We start from the raw sequence: 16,825 nt of genomic DNA, 5'->3' as shown, positions 1-16,825 counted from the left end.
TCGGACCATTCTCCGCTCTGGCTTTGTTTTGATGTGGGGGTGGAGGCGGCGGGCCGGGTAGCCCCTATCAACCCTTGGTACCTGACCTCCCCTGTGACCCGTGGTCTATTGATTAAGTCCCTGGACAACTACTTCCTAGATAACGAGGGGTCTGTCTCCTCTGCGGTGTCCCTTTGGGAGGCTTTTAAGACAGTGATTCGTGGACAGGCCCTGTCTCTCATTGCTGAAACCAAAAAGGCGAGGAATCGGGAGGTGGTGGGTCTTGAAATGGAAATACTTGAGTTGGAAGCTGACTTGGAATCGAGTGTTTCTCATGACAAGCTCCATGCCCTGGGTCTGAAACAATTTGCCTATAAGTCTCTGGTCACATATGCGGCTAAAATGATGTTTCCAGAGCAACAGGGTCGTCTATATGATGTTGGGGACAAAGCGGGTAAATTGCTTGCCTGGTTGGATAAGAAGGAGAGGGCGAACCGAGTCGTGCCTGTGATTCGGACTTTGAATGGTGTGAATGTGACTGACCCAGTTGAAATAGTGGATTGCTTTGCTGATTATTTTCGTGCGGTCTACTCCCCAGTGTCGAAACGGGATGCAGACGACTCTCGCCTCTTGTTGCGCGACATAGCTTTGCCCTGCCTCTCTGACTTGGAGCAGGTCTCTATGGAGGCCCCGCTCTCTACGGACGAAATAGCGACTGCGATTCGCTCTCTCCGTCGGGCAAGGCTTTGGGCCCGAACGGTTTGCCAATCGAATTATACAAACTGTGTCCTGATAAGATTGCGCCCTATCTTCGAACAATGTTTTCGGAGTCCCGTGAACGGGGTGCTCTCCCTTATGACCAACGCCTAGCTACGATTGTTGTAATTCCTAAGGATGGTAAGCCCCGGGATCTTTGTTCGTCGTATAGACCCATCTCCCTGTTAAATGTTGAGCCCAAGGTTCTTGCCAAGATCTTGGCTACTCGCCTCCTAATGGTCATTAGTGACTTGGTTCATCCGGATCAATCCGGTTTTATCCCGCACCGCAACACGGCTCTGAATCTGCGTCGCCTCCACGGAGCCATCGCGAGGGTGGGGCTTCTGACGGAGCCGGCCATTTTGGCTTCGTTGGACGCCTCGATGGCCTTTGATACGATAGAGTGGCCCTACCTTTGGGCGGCTCTTGAGAAGTTTGGTTTTGGCCCGGGGTTTATTGGATGGGTGAAGCTGCTGTACACCGACCCCCTGGCGCAGGTTGTGGTTAACGGTCGAGTTTCTGTTCCCTTTTCCCTTGGTAGGGGTACCAGACAGGGCTGCCCCTTGTCTCCACTGCTGTTTGCTCTCGCGTTGGAACCGCTGGCTGCGTGGCTTCGCTGGGAGCCTTCTCTCAAGGGTATACGTTGGTCCCCGTATTTTGAGGACCGTGTTTCGCTTTACGCGGACGACATTCTTCTTTACCTTACTTCCCCGCGTAAATCTTTAAATGTCTTATTTGATGTTCTCACCTCGTTTGGCAAAAATTCTGGTTTGGTTATTAACTGGGCTAAATCCTGTGTCTATGTTCTTTCGGGTGATCTGCCCCCATTGCCGAACAGAGTTCCTATCCAGGTTGTTCAGTCCGGGTTCAAATATCTGGGGATTTTTATTACACTGGATTCGTCGCTCCGGTTTGAACGTAATCTCCTTCCCCCACTTCTTCGACTGAGGCTGGACGTGGCCCGCTGGCGTAGATTGCCATTGTCGCCGCTGGGCAGGGCCGCCCTTTTCAAAATGATGTCCCTACCGCGATTCCTTTATGCACTCCAGAATTCCTATGATGTTATCCCTGCTACCTATTTCCGAGAGGTTGAAAGTCTGCAAAGGCAACTGATTTGGGACGGGCGTCCACTTGTCGCCCTTGCGAAGCTCACCATCCCTTGGTATGACGGGGGCATAGCACTTCCTGATATCAAGAGATATTACTGGGCTACCCAACTGTCTGCCATTAACCACTCAATGTATTCCCCAGGTCGGGACCCGGCCTTTGAAAAAAAAAAAAAAAAAAAAAAGATATGAATTTAGCAGCCCACATGCCTCGAACACATATTACACCGTGACCGCCTTGGCCCTTATCAGCGGGTGAGGAGGGTGAGAAACCCGAAAGGCAGCGCATGCCAACAACGCACGTGGCAGGCAGCGGTGACTACCACCCCCTTCCCCTGTGACCTTGGTACAACCTCTTTGGCCAGGTGACACAAAAATGGGGGGCCGTGGACCAAGGGGCGCACCAACTGGCAGACTGGATAAATTAGTCTATAGCCAGGATCACGGCGAAAAGGCTCTCACTGAAACGGCACAGTCGGAAGTCCTGGCATCTAAAGAACCTGACGCAGTCACGCTGGTAGACATAATGGCAGCTCTAAAAAAGTGCAATCCTCTATCGGCACAATATCCACAGACATTTCACGAATAGGGGCGGATTTCTCTAAACTATTGCACTGACTCACTGAGGTTGAGTCCACAACAACGTCACTCGTCACGGATACGACTACACTGCAGTGGCAAGTACGTAACCTAGAAGCAGACAATAAACTCATCATGGCCAAACTCTATGACCAAGAAGGCCACTCCAGACGCAAAAATGTCTGCATTATTGGGGTGCCCGAAAAAACAGGAGGACCAACTTTGGACCTATTTGTGGAAGACCTAATCAAGGACTACCTACAACCACGTGGTCTGTCCACCTTTTTTTCTGTAGAAAGAGCTCACCGCGTACCTGGGGGGAGGCCACGACCCGGTGCCCCACGGACCAATATTGGCGCGCTTTTTCAATTTTAGAGACCGGAACGCTATCCTGCAGGCTGCAAGGGTGGCTCCATCAATCCGTCTAGAGAACGGTACCATAGCGTTCTACCTGGATTATACAGCGTCGGTAACCAAACAAAGGAGAAGCTTTATGGATGTCAAAAAAGAGCTTCGTACTAGAGAACTCAAATATTCAATGCTCTTCCCGGCGAAACTCAGAGTTGAAGCAGAAGGAAAAACTTGGTTCTTTACCAAACCTGAGGAAGCCCAAGACTGGCTCGAAGGGTGAAGCCCAGCGACGAGGACTGGCAAACCGAGAACTCAGCAGCAGAACCGACTCCACGAGTGCTAAAGATCAAAATCCCCAACATTCAGCGACAAAGGGGACTGATTCGGCATTGCATTGCATCGCTAAACGAGTGCTAAAGATCAAAATCCCCAACATTCAGCGACAAAGGGGACTGATTCGGCATTGCATTGCATTGCATCAGGACTATAATAAGCCTGACCCGAGTGACAGTCCAAATATTTCTAGAGAAGGAGCGGTTTACAAGTACAACAGGCAACGCAAGCAGCAACTATGACACAGGTTACAACACAAGTGTAATACCGACCTATGAACATTTGAAGATCATGGACACCATCGAAGACAGGCTTCTGGGAAGGGGGTCGCTCGAGGACTACGGAAAAACTCTCACCCCCTACGCAAGCACAAGTTATGGGGAATAAGCACTCTGCTCAGTTGGGGAGGCTGGCAGGTGGGGGAACGCCGGGCAGGGAGGCGGGAGGGGAAGTCAGGGGGAGGGACGGGGACACAGGGGTATTTCATGAGGTTGTTGTTTGTTAGTTACAACGGTGCTGAAATTCAAGGATTTAACCATACATGTGTGCTGAGGAACACGCGCAAAGCTGACACACACTTAGGCCCACGATAATGACTACATGATTAATGACGGCGACATCGACAAGAGAATCCTACGCGGGTGACCCGACACCATATACACCCCATGCACCCTTCTCGGTACTTTCATGGAATGTAAATGGACTGGGAGATAAAATTAAGAGAGGATTGGTCCTTCAATATATTAAACATAAAGGACCAGCGATAGCTCTCATACAAGAAACTTACCTGGTGGGCTCCGCCTGCAAGGTGTTGGACCGATGGGGCTACAAAATGGTGGTTGTGGTAAGTTGGCCTGATGTGCAGTGTTCACTATTCTAGTGATCACTATATATCAGTCCAAACAATCCTTATTGATGATTGGTTGTAAGTCAACCTTATAGACCAGCTATCCTAGTAGCATGGATACGAGCAGTCTAAGGCTAAGACTCTAGAGGGCGTGTTAAGCCAGCTGTTTTACCATCACATTACCCCTTGAACACCCAGTGAAAGGACACCACACAAGTGTTATGAAAATAAACAGTGTATTTATTAGAATCACAACAACCCTGTACTCTTTATGAGGACAGGGTGCTAGGCACACAACAAAACTCTTACGAAAATACTTAAGTTAGCACGTTATACACAAATGCCCGAGGGGCACGAAAAACCATATACTCTAAAAGTGGAATGCGAAATTACTAGCAGGTAAGTACAGTACTAATAGGCTTTGGAATCGCTAGGACTTGACTAGGGAATCGTTAGATTACTTCTAGGAGACCTAGGGGACTCGGGTGCAGAGTGTGCACTCTCACGCGGGATGCGGGACAAAGTCTATGGAAGCTAGTAAAGGCAAAGTTAGTGTTCACGGGCGAACCCGACCTGGTAGGGAGAAAACGACAGTGGATCCTGACCCTAGGATAGTGAGGCTATGCTGGGACACCGAAGTGCCGAAGTTACCTAGCCCAGGGGCTGCAGCTGCATAGGTCTGAAAAGACGTCGGGAATCTCGTTGCCGGACCAGGAGCCTGGAAGAAGGAAGTTGCTGGCAGGCGACCAGTGAAGGAAAGTTCGATGGATCCAAGCCTGGATCAAGGAAGAAGAAAACCTGAAAGCAGAGGGGACCAAGTTCTTGAATCACTAGCCAGTGATTAAGTGGGCACCAGGATGGCACCGGGCGAAGTCACCGCAGTCAGGTGAGTGGGCGCTGCTGGGCTCTGCAGTCTCTCGGACCAGGAGGCGTTGTCGGCGACCAGGATGGAGGTGCGAGCTGTCCCACGAAGGTTCTTGCTGTCGACGTCGCTGGACCCAGGATTGGGCAACAAGTCTTGGCAAATGCAAGGCCCACGCGGTGGACCTAAAATGGCGTCTTAGCCGGACCAGGAGGGTCCAGGGTACTTCTCCGATGGAGGGAAGCAAGGGCCAGTCTGGAGCAACCAGACTAGCAGCAGTATTGTCGTTGGGCGTCGTTCGGAAGGCCACAAGCCAGCGGGCTAGTAGCCAAACAACGCGGTGAGCAGCAAAAAGCAGAAGGGCCCCACGCAGATCGTGGAGATGCTGGGAGGCTGCACTTCGGTGCTGGAGCTGCTCAGGGTCGGGGCTTCTCGGACCCCAAAGCACTCACCAGGAAATTACTCGGCGGGCTTGCTGTGCAGAAGTCGTGCAGTCTTGAAGATGGCCGGTCCCTCGAGGTCTCGTCACACCCACGAATCTCAGCGTGACTGATGATGTAGGTAGAGGTCGGAGGTGCCAGGGAAGCCGGTTCTCGTCGAGCTGGGCAGTCTTGATCCGGAGGAGAGACTTGCAGCAGACCGCAGTGTTCTTAAGATGGTGCCTGCGGATGCAGGGTGACTACTCCTTAGTCACAAGGGAGAAATCTTAGGAAGAAGTCTTGAGTTCCTTTCGTGGAAAGTAGTTTCAGGATTCAAAGATGATCTGATTTGGAAGGGGGCCAGTTCCTACCTTTATCCTGTAAAAAGGGGCTGGCACGCGACTAAGTCCTGCCCTAGGGGTGGGACTAGGAGGGGGGTGGTTACACCCACTTCCTTGGCGGGCTTTTCCCCAGCACAGGGTCTGGAGTGACCCTGGAACTGGTTCCAGCCAGCCTATGCACAGTGAGCACCGGGGTGCCACGTGCAGTCACCTTCCTCTGAAGCCCTGCCTACCTACAATACACAAACCCTGTCTGGGACGGTGCTGGCACCGCCCCTGGCAGGAAACCCTTTGTCCTTATCTCCTGCTCTGGGAGGACTCCCAGCAGCAGGAGGGCAGACTTGTGTCTCGGTGGCAGCATCCATTTTGTGGATGCTAAGGCTCTGTCTGATTTTAACCGGGGTTAGGGGTTACATGCATGTCGTGTCCCTCTAGAAGGGTGGAATGCTAAGCCCGTCGCCAGAATTGGCGAGGGGTTAGTATTCCAATTCGTATGACACCTTACTCGACATGTTTTGATAAAGCGATACCAGAGTTGGCATATAACCGCGAGGATTATAATGCACTTAAGAGTATATGGTATGCGATATCATGGAAACGGCTAAGGGATGGATCCCGAAAGCCGCAGACAGGCTCAGCTCATGCCAGAGCACCATCTCACACGATTCCAAGCACTCTGCCTTCAGGATTGTTAAGGCCTGCCATAGGAGTGACTGATAGGAGATCTGTGTGTCCATTTTAGGGTTAGATATAGGTATACTATATCTAAAGCAAGGGGTGAGTACACCACCTTGCCCCAGCTGTCGTGCAGCCAGTTGTGTCAGTTTCGATAGTCAGCCCAGGGGTGGCATAATACATGCTTCAGCCCCTGGGAGACTTCTGGGTACCTCAGCCCTGGGTACAGGGACTTAGAGAGGGCCCAGTGCCAATTCAGTACCTGAGTACAATTTGGATAGAGAGAACAGCTAGGCTGTGGGTCTGATTAGCAGGCCCACAGCCAGGGAAAGTCGTAAACCAGTGCAGCAAAAAGCTAAAAATCTGGGTGATCATAGGATTGCAGACCCTACTCTCCTACATGACACCCCCCCAAACTTTGGGACAATAAACTAACCTTGACCAGGTGAGTCTTCTTGCTCTAAGTGGAAATACCTGGAGAGCCCATCAGCATTGCTGTGATCAGTACCAGGTCTATGCTCCACTGTAAAATCCATCCCCTGTAGGGAAATGGACCACCTAAGCAGTTTGGGGTTTTCACCCTTCATCTGATTTAGCCACAAGAGGGGCTTATGGTCTGTCTGAATGGTGAAGTGAGTGCCAAACAAGTAGGCCCTCAGCTTCTTCAGGGCCCAGACCACAGCAAAGGCCTCCCTCTCAATAGCTGACCAATTTTTCTCTCTGGGTGTCAACCTCCTACTAATGAAAGCAATAGGCTGATCATTACCATCAAAATTCAGTTGAGACAGAACAGCCCCCACACCCAACTCAGAAGCATCTGTTTGGACAATGAATGGCTTGGAGTAATCTGGACTCTTTAGGATAGGTGCTGTGCACATGGCCTGCTTTAGGTCATTGAATGCTTTCTGACAGCTTGCTGTCCACTGAACTTTCTTTGGCATCTTTTTGCTTGTCAGGTCATTAAGAGGGGTCACTATGGACCCATAATTTCTGACAAACTTCCTATAGTACCCAGTCAGGCCCAAGAAAGCTCGAACCTGAGTCTGGGTGATTGGAGGAGTCCAGTCCTTGATGGCCTGTATCTTACTCTCCAGTGGCTGAACCTGGCCTCCACCTACAAGGTGGCCCAGGTATACAACCTGTGTCTGCCCTATCTGGCACTTTGTGGCCTTGATAGTGAGGCCTGCCTTTTGCAGAGCCTCTAACACTTTCCTCAGGTGGACCAGGTGATCCTCCCAGGTGGAGCTAAAGACAGCAATATCATCAAGATATGCTGCACAGAAGTCATCCAGCCCAGTGAGGACTTGATTCACCAACCTTTGGAAGGTGGCAGGTGCATTTTTCAAACCAAAGGGCATTACCACAAACTGATAATGCCCACCAGGGGTAGAAAATGCTGTCTTGGGTTTGGCCTCCTCAGCTAACCTGATTTGCCAATACCCAGCTGTCAAATCAAATGTACTTAAGAATTTGGCAGAAGCCAATTTATCTATAAGTTCATCTGCTCTTGGAATTGGGTGGGCATCAGTCTTAGTGACTGCATTGAGGCCTCTGTAGTCTACGCAAAACCTCATCTCTCTCTTACCACCCTGGGTGTGAGGCTTTGGCACTAGAACTACTGGGCTAGCCCAAGGGCTATCTGAGGGCTCAATGACTCCCAGCTCCAACATTTTCTGCACTTCAGTTTTGATGCAGTCTCTAACATGATCAGGCTGTCTGTAGATTTTACTCTTGACAGGCAGACTGTCTCCAGTGTCAACATCATGGGTACACCAATCAGTTTGGCTGGGTGTCAGAGAGAACATATGTCTGTAGGATTGCAGAACTTGCCTGCAATCCTGTTGCTGATGTTCAGTGAGGCTGCCACAAAAGACAACACCATCAACTGATCCATCATCAGGATTCTGAGTGAGCAGGTCTGGGAGAGGGTCACTCTCTTCCTCCTGTCCCTCATCTGTGGCCATGAGCAAGCTCATGTCCTTCCTGTCAACATATGCCTTGAGCCTGTTAACATGGAGCACTCTGAGAGGGCTCCTGGGAGTTCCAAGGTCCACCAAGTAGGTAACCTCTCCCTTTTGCTCAATGATGGTGTGGGGCCCAGACCATTTGTCTTTCAGAGCTGCTGGGGCCACTGGCTCCAGCACCCACACCTTCTGTCCTGGCTGGTACACAGTCAGAACAGCCTTTTGGTCATGCCAAGCTTTTTGAAGTTCTTGGCTGGCCTCAAGGTTTTTAGATGCCTTTTCCATATACTCAGCCATCCTGGAGCGGAGACCAAGTACATAGTCCACTATGTTGGTTGCAGGCTTTTTGAGAGGTCTCTCCCATCCTTCCTTCACCAAACACAGGGGTCCTCTTACAGGATGTCCATACAGAAGCTCAAAAGGGCTGTAGCCAACCCCCTTCTGTGGGACCTCTCTGTAAGCAAACAAGAGGCAGGGGATCAGGACATCCCATCTTCTCCTAAGAGTTTCAGGTAGTCCATGAATCATCCCTTTCAGGGTCCTGTTGAATCTCTCAACAAGCCCATTGCATTGTGGGTGGTAGGGTGTGGTGAACTTGTAGTTCACACCACACTCCTTCCACATTGCAGTCAGATATCCTGACATGAAGTTTGTACCTCTGTCAGAAACGACCTCCTTAGGGAAACCCACTCTGGAGAACACTCCAACTAGGGCTCTTGCCACTACAGGTGCTGTAGTGGTCCTAAGGGGAATAGCTTCAGGATACCTGGTGGCATGATCCACCACCACCAGTATAAACTTGTGCCCTGATGCTGTCTGGGGTTCCATTGGACCAACAATGTCAATCCCCACTCTTTCAAAGGGAACCCCCACCACAGGTAGTGGTATGAGGGGGGCCTTTGTTGTGCCACCTGACTTACCACTGGCTTGGCAAGTGACACAGGAGCGACAAAACTCCTTGGTATTCTCATTCATATGGGGCCAGTGAAAGTGTGAGACAAGCCTGTCCCAAGTCTTTGTCTGACCTAAGTGACCTGCAAGGGGAATCTCATGGGCCAAGGTGAGAAGGAAACCTCTCAGAGACAAGGGGATGACCAGCCTCCTGGTTGCACCAGGCTTGGGGTCTCTTGACTCAGAGTACAGGAGTCCATCTTCCCAGTATACCCTGTGGGCACCTGTGGCATTCCCTGCAGCCTCAGCAGCAGCCTGCTGTCTGAGGGGTTCAAGGGAAGGGCAGCTCAACTGTTCCTTCCCCAGGTCTGCTCTGGAGGGTCCCCCTGAGCCCAGAAACTCAACTTGATCAAGTTCAAGCTCTTTAGGCTCAGTTTCCCTCAGCTCTTCCAGATCAGCCTCCTCAGAGACTTGATCCTCAACCTGGGGCAAGGGGGAAGGCAAAGCCTTACCCTTACTGCTCTTCTTCTTGGAAGGTGTCTGGTCCATAATTTCAGGATCCAGCACCTGTTCAGTGGGGCATCTTCTGGCCTGTGACCTAGTCACAGCAAGCACATGTGCTGGCAAGCCTAACATTTCCATGTGAGTCCTCTGCTCCACTTCTGACCATTGTGATGACTCCAAATCATTGCCCAACAAACAATCAACTGGGAGGTCTGAACTGACTACAACTTTCTTTTGTCCCTTCACTCCACCCCAGGAGAAAGCCACAATTGCCACACTATGACTAGTAGTGACATTGCTGGCATTGGTCACCAGGAAATCAGTACCTGGCATGATCTGTCCAGGGTCCACAAAGTTAGGTGTCACCATGGTGACACTGGCACAAGTGTCCCTATAGGCCTGAGCCATTTTGCCATTTATCAAAGGTGTCTGCCTGTATTTGCCCAAAGTATTGGGACTTATTTCAGGGGACATATCCATATCCCCTGTACAGACAAGGACAGCCTGAGTGAGTGTGCCAACTAAGTTGTCAGACCCCTCAGTACCCAAGGTTAACCCAACTAATGCCTTGGGAGGTACACTACCACTACTGACTGTACTAGGGGGTGCAGTTGCCTTAGGGGCTGTAGTGGCAGGAGTTTGTCCTCCTCTTTTGGTGCACTCACTAAACCAGTGAGATTTACTTTTACAGTACTGGCACCACCTTTTCGACTGGCCTTCTTGAGTCTTCTTCTTCTGGGAAGCCTGACCCCCACCCTCTTTGGTTTGTTGGGGACCTGGTGAAGACTTCTGGTCATTTTGCTCATTCTTAACATTACCCTTCTGGTCTGCTTTCTTCTGACCACCCTGGTTCTGGTTCTGCTTGATCCTCGTCCTGACCCATTTGTCTGCCTTCTTTCCCAATTCTTGGGGAGAGGTCAGATCTGAATCAACAAGGTGCTGGTGCAACAACTGGTTCTGACAATTGTTTAAAATTTGTTCTCTCATCATTAGATTATACAATCCTGTGTAATCTGTAACCTTGCTACCCAGCAACCAGCCCTCCAAAGCCTTAGTGGCACAATCCACAAAGTCAGACCAGTCCTGAGACTGAGTTTTCTGGGTGTCTCTGAACAGCAACCTGTACTGCTCAGTGGTTAAACCAAACCCATCAACCAGTGTATTCTTCAGGACCTGGTAATTGTTAGCATCCTCTACTCTTGTAGTGAGGAGCTTATCTCTACCTTTACCATCAAAGGAGAGCCACAGTATAGCTGCCCACTGACTCTGGGGAATGCACTGCACAGTGCAGGCCCTCTCCAGAGCAGCCATCCATTTCTGGATATCATCCCCTTGCTTAAAGGGGGGCACTATTTTAGTCAGGTGTTTAGTATCTAAACCCTTCTCTCTATCTCTTGGGAGATTGCTGCCACCAGTGGGAGCTAACCCACTCATCTGCTGCTCTCTTGCCAGGGCAAGCTTCTCTTTGGCCAGGGCAATTTCTTCCCTTTCAATCCTTAGTTCAGCTTGTCTCATCCTAGCTTCATGCTCCCTTCTCTGAGGGGAAGTAAATCTCCTCTGTGGAGGATTCCTTCTCCCCTGAGAAGAGGCATTAGAGTGCAGAGATCTATTGGAGTCCCTAGAAAGAGATCTATCTCTCCTAACTCCAAGGTTAGGCCCACTTCGGGTTAGTACTGGGGGTCCCCCAGATCCTAGCCCAAGTAAGTCTAAGTTGGTCCTGGTTAGCCTTCCGACTACCTCAAGACCTTTGTCTACCTCATCCCCAGAGAGTTCCTCCTGATCCTCCTCCTCCTCAACTGCAGTAGCAGTGTTGGGGAGGTCTGGATCCCCAGAGGTTCCCTCTAAGGCTGGCATATTCCCATCTAGCTGAGAAAGCTTTCTCGCATCATAAGTCTCTAAGAGACCTATTAAAAAGGGAATGGTGGGGTTAGACCCCTGCTTCAGTTTTCTGGAGACACAGATTTGTCTCATCTCCTGAAAACTGAGAGCTGCATATCTTGAAGTGACCTGTGGAGGGTCAACACTGACCAGGGGAGTCTCAGTAGATTCTCCCTGGGTAGACATGCTTTTCTAGTGAGGTGTAAGTGGTGCACTTACCTACACTATGTGTTTGCCTACTGATCCCTTGCTAGAGTTGTAGTTTAGGGTGTGCTAGGCCCTAGGAGCTACAACAGCTGGTTCAGTAGAACTCAGAGTATTCTAAGCTAAGTTATATGTACCTTTAGTACTTATGTGATCTTTCACAAGATATTCTTAGGGCATGTGTGGTAAAACAACAGCAAGCTCAAATCCCAACCGCTGCCACCAATGTGGTAAGTTGGCCTGATGTGCAGTGTTCACTATTCTAGTGATCACTATATATCAGTCCAAACAACCCTTATTGATGATTGGTTGTAAGTCAACCTTATAGACCAGCTATCCTAGTAGCATGGATACGAGCAGTCTAAGGCTAAGACTCTAGAGGGCGTGTTAAGCCAGCTGTTTTACCATCACATTACCCCTTGAACACCCAGTGAAAGGACACCACACAAGTGTTATGAAAATAAACAGTGTATTTATTAGAATCACAACAACCCTGTACTCTTTATGAGGACAGGGTGCTAGGCACACAACAAAACTCTTACAAAAATACTTAAGTTAGCACGTTATACACAAATGCCCGAGGGGCACGAAAAACCATATACTCTAAAAGTGGAATGCGAAATTACTAGCAGGTAAGTACAGTACTAATAGGCTTTGGAATCGCTAGGACTTGACTAGGGAATCGTTAGATTACTTCTAGGAGACCTAGGGGACTCGGGTGCAGAGTGTGCACTCTCACGCGGGATGCGGGACAAAGTCTATGGAAGCTAGTAAAGGCAAAGTTAGTGTTCACGGGCGAACCCGACCTGGTAGGGAGAAAACGACAGTGGATCCTGACCCTAGGATAGTGAGGCTATGCTGGGACACCGAGGTGCCGAAGTTACCTAGCCCAGGGGCTGCAGCTGCATAGGTCTGAAAAGACGTCGGGAATCTCGTTGCCGGACCAGGAGCCTGGAAGAAGGAAGTTGCTGGCAGGCGACCAGTGAAGGAAAGTTCGATGGATCCAAGCCTGGATCAAGGAAGAAGAAAACCTGAAAGCAGAGGGGACCAAGTTCTTGAATCACTAGCCAGTGATTAAGTGGGCACCAGGATGGCACCGGGCGAAGTCACCGCAGTCAGGTGAGTGGGCGCTGCTGGGCTCTGCAGTCTCTCGGACCAGGAGGCGTTGTCGGCGACCAGGATGGAGGTGCGAGCTGTCCCACGAAGGTTCTTGCTGTCGACGTCGCTGGACCCAGGATTGGGCAACAAGTCTTGGCAAATGCAAGGCCCACGCGGTGGACCTAAAATGGCGTCTTAGCCGGACCAGGAGGGTCCAGGGTACTTCTCCGATGGAGGGAAGCAAGGGCCAGTCTGGAGCAACCAGACTAGCAGCAGTATTGTCGTCGGGCGTCGTTCGGAAGGCCACAAGCCAGCGGGCTAGTAGCCAAACAACGCGGTGAGCAGCAAAAAGCAGAAGGGCCCCACGCAGATCGTGGAGATGCTGGGAGGCTGCACTTCGGTGCTGGAGCTGCTCAGGGTCGGGGCTTCTCGGACCCCAAAGCACTCACCAGGAAATTACTCGGCGGGCTTGCTGTGCAGAAGTCGTGCAGTCTTGAAGATGGCCGGTCCCTCGAGGTCTCGTCACACCCACGAATCTCAGCGTGACTGATGATGTAGGTAGAGGTCGGAGGTGCCAGGGAAGCCGGTTCTCGTCGAGCTGGGCAGTCTTGATCCGGAGGAGAGACTTGCAGCAGACCGCAGTGTTCTTAAGATGGTGCCTGCGGATGCAGGGTGACTACTCCTTAGTCACAAGGGAGAAATCTTAGGAAGAAGTCTTGAGTTCCTTTCGTGGAAAGTAGTTTCAGGATTCAAAGATGATCTGATTTGGAAGGGGGCCAGTTCCTACCTTTATCCTGTAAAAAGGGGCTGGCACGCGACTAAGTCCTGCCCTAGGGGTGGGACTAGGAGGGGGGTGGTTACACCCACTTCCTTGGCGGGCTTTTCCCCAGCACAGGGTCTGGAGTGACCCTGGAACTGGTTCCAGCCAGCCTATGCACAGTGAGCACCGGGGTGCCACGTGCAGTCACCTTCCTCTGAAGCCCTGCCTACCTACAATACACAAACCCTGTCTGGGACGGTGCTGGCACCGTCCCTGGCAGGAAACCCTTTGTCCTTATCTCCTGCTCTGGGAGGACTCCCAGCAGCAGGAGGGCAGACTTGTGTCTCGGTGGCAGCATCCATTTTGTGGATGCTAAGGTTCTGTCTGATTTTAACCGGGGTTAGGGGTTACATGCATGTCGTGTCCCTCTAGAAGGGTGGAATGCTAACCCCGTCGCCAGAATTGGCGAGGGGTTAGTATTCCAATTCGTATGACACCTTACTCGACATGTTTTGATAAAGCGATACCAGAGTTGGCATATAACCGCGAGGATTATAATGCACTTAAGAGTATATGGTATGCGATATCATGGAAACGGCTAAGGGATGGATCCCGAAAGCCGCAGACAGGCTCAGCTCATGCCAGAGCACCATCTCACACGATTCCAAGCACTCTGCCTTCAGGATTGTTAAGGCCTGCCATAGGAGTGACTGATAGGAGATCTGTGTGTCCATTTTAGGGTTAGATATAGGTATACTATATCTAAAGCAAGGGGTGAGTACACCACCTTGCCCCAGCTGTCGTGCAGCCAGTTGTGTCAGTTTCGATAGTCAGCCCAGGGGTGGCATAATACATGCTTCAGCCCCTGGGAGACTTCTGGGTATCTCAGCCCTGGGTACAGGGACTTAGAGAGGGCCCAGTGCCAATTCAGTACCTGAGTACAATTTGGATAGAGAGAACAGCTAGGCTGTGGGTCTGATTAGCAGGCCCACAGCCAGGGATAGTCGTAAACCAGTGCAGCAAAAAGCAAAAAATCTGGGTGATCATAGGATTGCAGACCCTACTCTCCTACAGTGGTCCACTCTGATTTCACCTCAGGGTCACAGGGAGTGGGAATCTTATGCAATTGACGTTTCCCCTTAATCCTGAAGGGAGCCTAGATTGACGACCAGGGACACTTTGCAGATGTAGCCTGCCAATGGGAAGGGCACACCTACAATCTAGTATCGATTTATATTCCCCCCGCACTGCACAATACGGCCCTACCAGCCTTGGGAACATTTCTTTTATCACTCCCAGATGGAGAATTAATCCTAGGAGGGGACTTTAACGCCACAATGGAAGCATCTGTAGACAGACAACCACCCAGGGACACCAACAAACAGAGCTACAAACTGTCAGATTTCACGTAGGCGACGGGCCTCATAGATGTATGGAGTAATAGACACCCGACGATGAGGGAGTACACCTTTCTCTCAGGGGTATATGGCAGTCTCTCGAGAATTGACTACATATTTACACTAGAAACTGGGGTCACAAGGGTGGGGGAAATTGCGCACCTCCCGAGAGGCATCTCCGACCATTTGCCAATTTTGTTCTCGTTCACGTCACACTCCACGGGTAGGCGACGCATTTTCCCACTGCTAACTGGCTATCTGAAGAACCCGAAAATTGGCAAAACACTGCTCGGGCTACAAAGCAATATTTGAATGAAAACAAACATACAGTGTCGTCACCGGTGACCCTATGGAAAGCCTACAAGACGGTGATAAGAGGGCAGGCTATATCACTGATCGCTAATCACAAACGTGAGAAACAACACCAGATTGAGTCTCTGGAACAGGAGGTATCTCGGGCGGAAGCCGAGTTGGTGGGGAAGACGGAGGATACTACACCAAATAGAGTGCAACTAGCCCAACAAGCGTACCGAACATATGCATGGGAAGAAGCAAAAACTAAAAATGCGGATACTCGGAACACTATATACGAGATGGGAGATAAGGCAGGTAAGCTATTGGCATGGCTTGATAAAAAGGAAAGGGCAGGCAGATGGGTAGCGGAAATCAGGACACAGACGGGCGAACTCACAACAGATCCGCAAGAAATAGCTGAGGCGCTAGCGGTACACTTTCAGAACGTATACACACCCCTTGGGACGGGCACAATCTAGGAAAATATAGCTTTCCTCAAAGACATTCAAAGGCCAGTGCTTGAGCCTGAGGACGCTCTAAAGCTGGAAGCAGACATCACTAGTGAAGAACTCCTGCGAGCAGTTGGGGCTTTGCACACCGGGAAGGCACTGGGGCCGAATGGACTACCAGTTGAACTTTATAAAAAAGCAGCAACACAGTTAATGTCTCACATGCTCCGTATGTTTACGCATTGTCTACAAATAGGGACATTGCCAAAGGATCAGCGCTTAGCTACAATAGTGGCAATCCCCAAACCAGGGAAGCCCCCAGGGGAATGAGGCTCCTATAGACCAATCTCGCAGAGGTAAAAATACTGGCCAAAGCGCTCGCCACACGACTCCAGGCTCACCTCCGGGCCTTAATTCATCCGGATCAATCCGGATTTATGCAACCGAAACACAGCACTTAATCTGCGCAGACTGAATGGGGCGATGGCACGTAAAGACACGATTGAAGAGGACACAGTGATATTATCATTAAATGCCCGAATGTCATTTGACTTGGGGGAGTGGCCATTTCTTTTCGCGGTACGACACCTAGGGTTCGGCCCGAAATTTTGTGGGTGGATTGAACTCCTAAACACAAAACCTTTGGCCCATGTTGTAGTAAACGGACGTATTTCGTCTGAATTTCAGTTGGGGAGAGGAACGAGAAAGGGCTGTTCTTTATCGCCGTTGCTTTTCGCGATGGTATTGGAGCCTCTCGCAGCTTGGATCCGACAGGACCTGGTCATCCGGGAGCTGCAGTGGGCAATGGGGTGGGAAGATCGTATCTCGCTGTCTGCAGATGATATTCTTCTCTATTTGACCTCCCCAGCACGATCCATAAACTGCCTACTTGATATCTGCGCATCCTACGGACGCGCCTCGGGATACACAATTAACTGGACAAAATCCCTTCTCTACGTACTCCATGGTCCCATGCCCAAACTCCCAAGACACTACACAATTCAGGTTGCAACCGAGAGATTCAAATACTTTGGTATATACATCACCCATACACGACAGCGCTTCATAACAGAGAATCTAGCAAAACCATTGGAAAAACTCCAAAACAACGTAAAACACTGGAGCTCCTTGCCATTAA

The 16,825-nt window shown here is 50.5% G+C and overlaps 1 protein-coding gene across 2 annotated transcripts in view; it reads right to left on the bottom strand.

Moving 5' to 3' along the window:
• Positions 1-16,825, bottom strand: part of NTAN1 (N-terminal asparagine amidase) — a 279,397-nt gene that overhangs the window by 89,572 nt on the left and 173,000 nt on the right. The window lies entirely within an intron of this gene.

Source organism: Lissotriton helveticus, chromosome 10, assembly GCF_964261635.1.
Source record: "Lissotriton helveticus chromosome 10, aLisHel1.1, whole genome shotgun sequence".
Lineage (NCBI taxonomy): Eukaryota > Metazoa > Chordata > Amphibia > Caudata > Salamandridae > Lissotriton > Lissotriton helveticus.
This window is presented reverse-complemented; position numbering and strand designations above follow the sequence as displayed.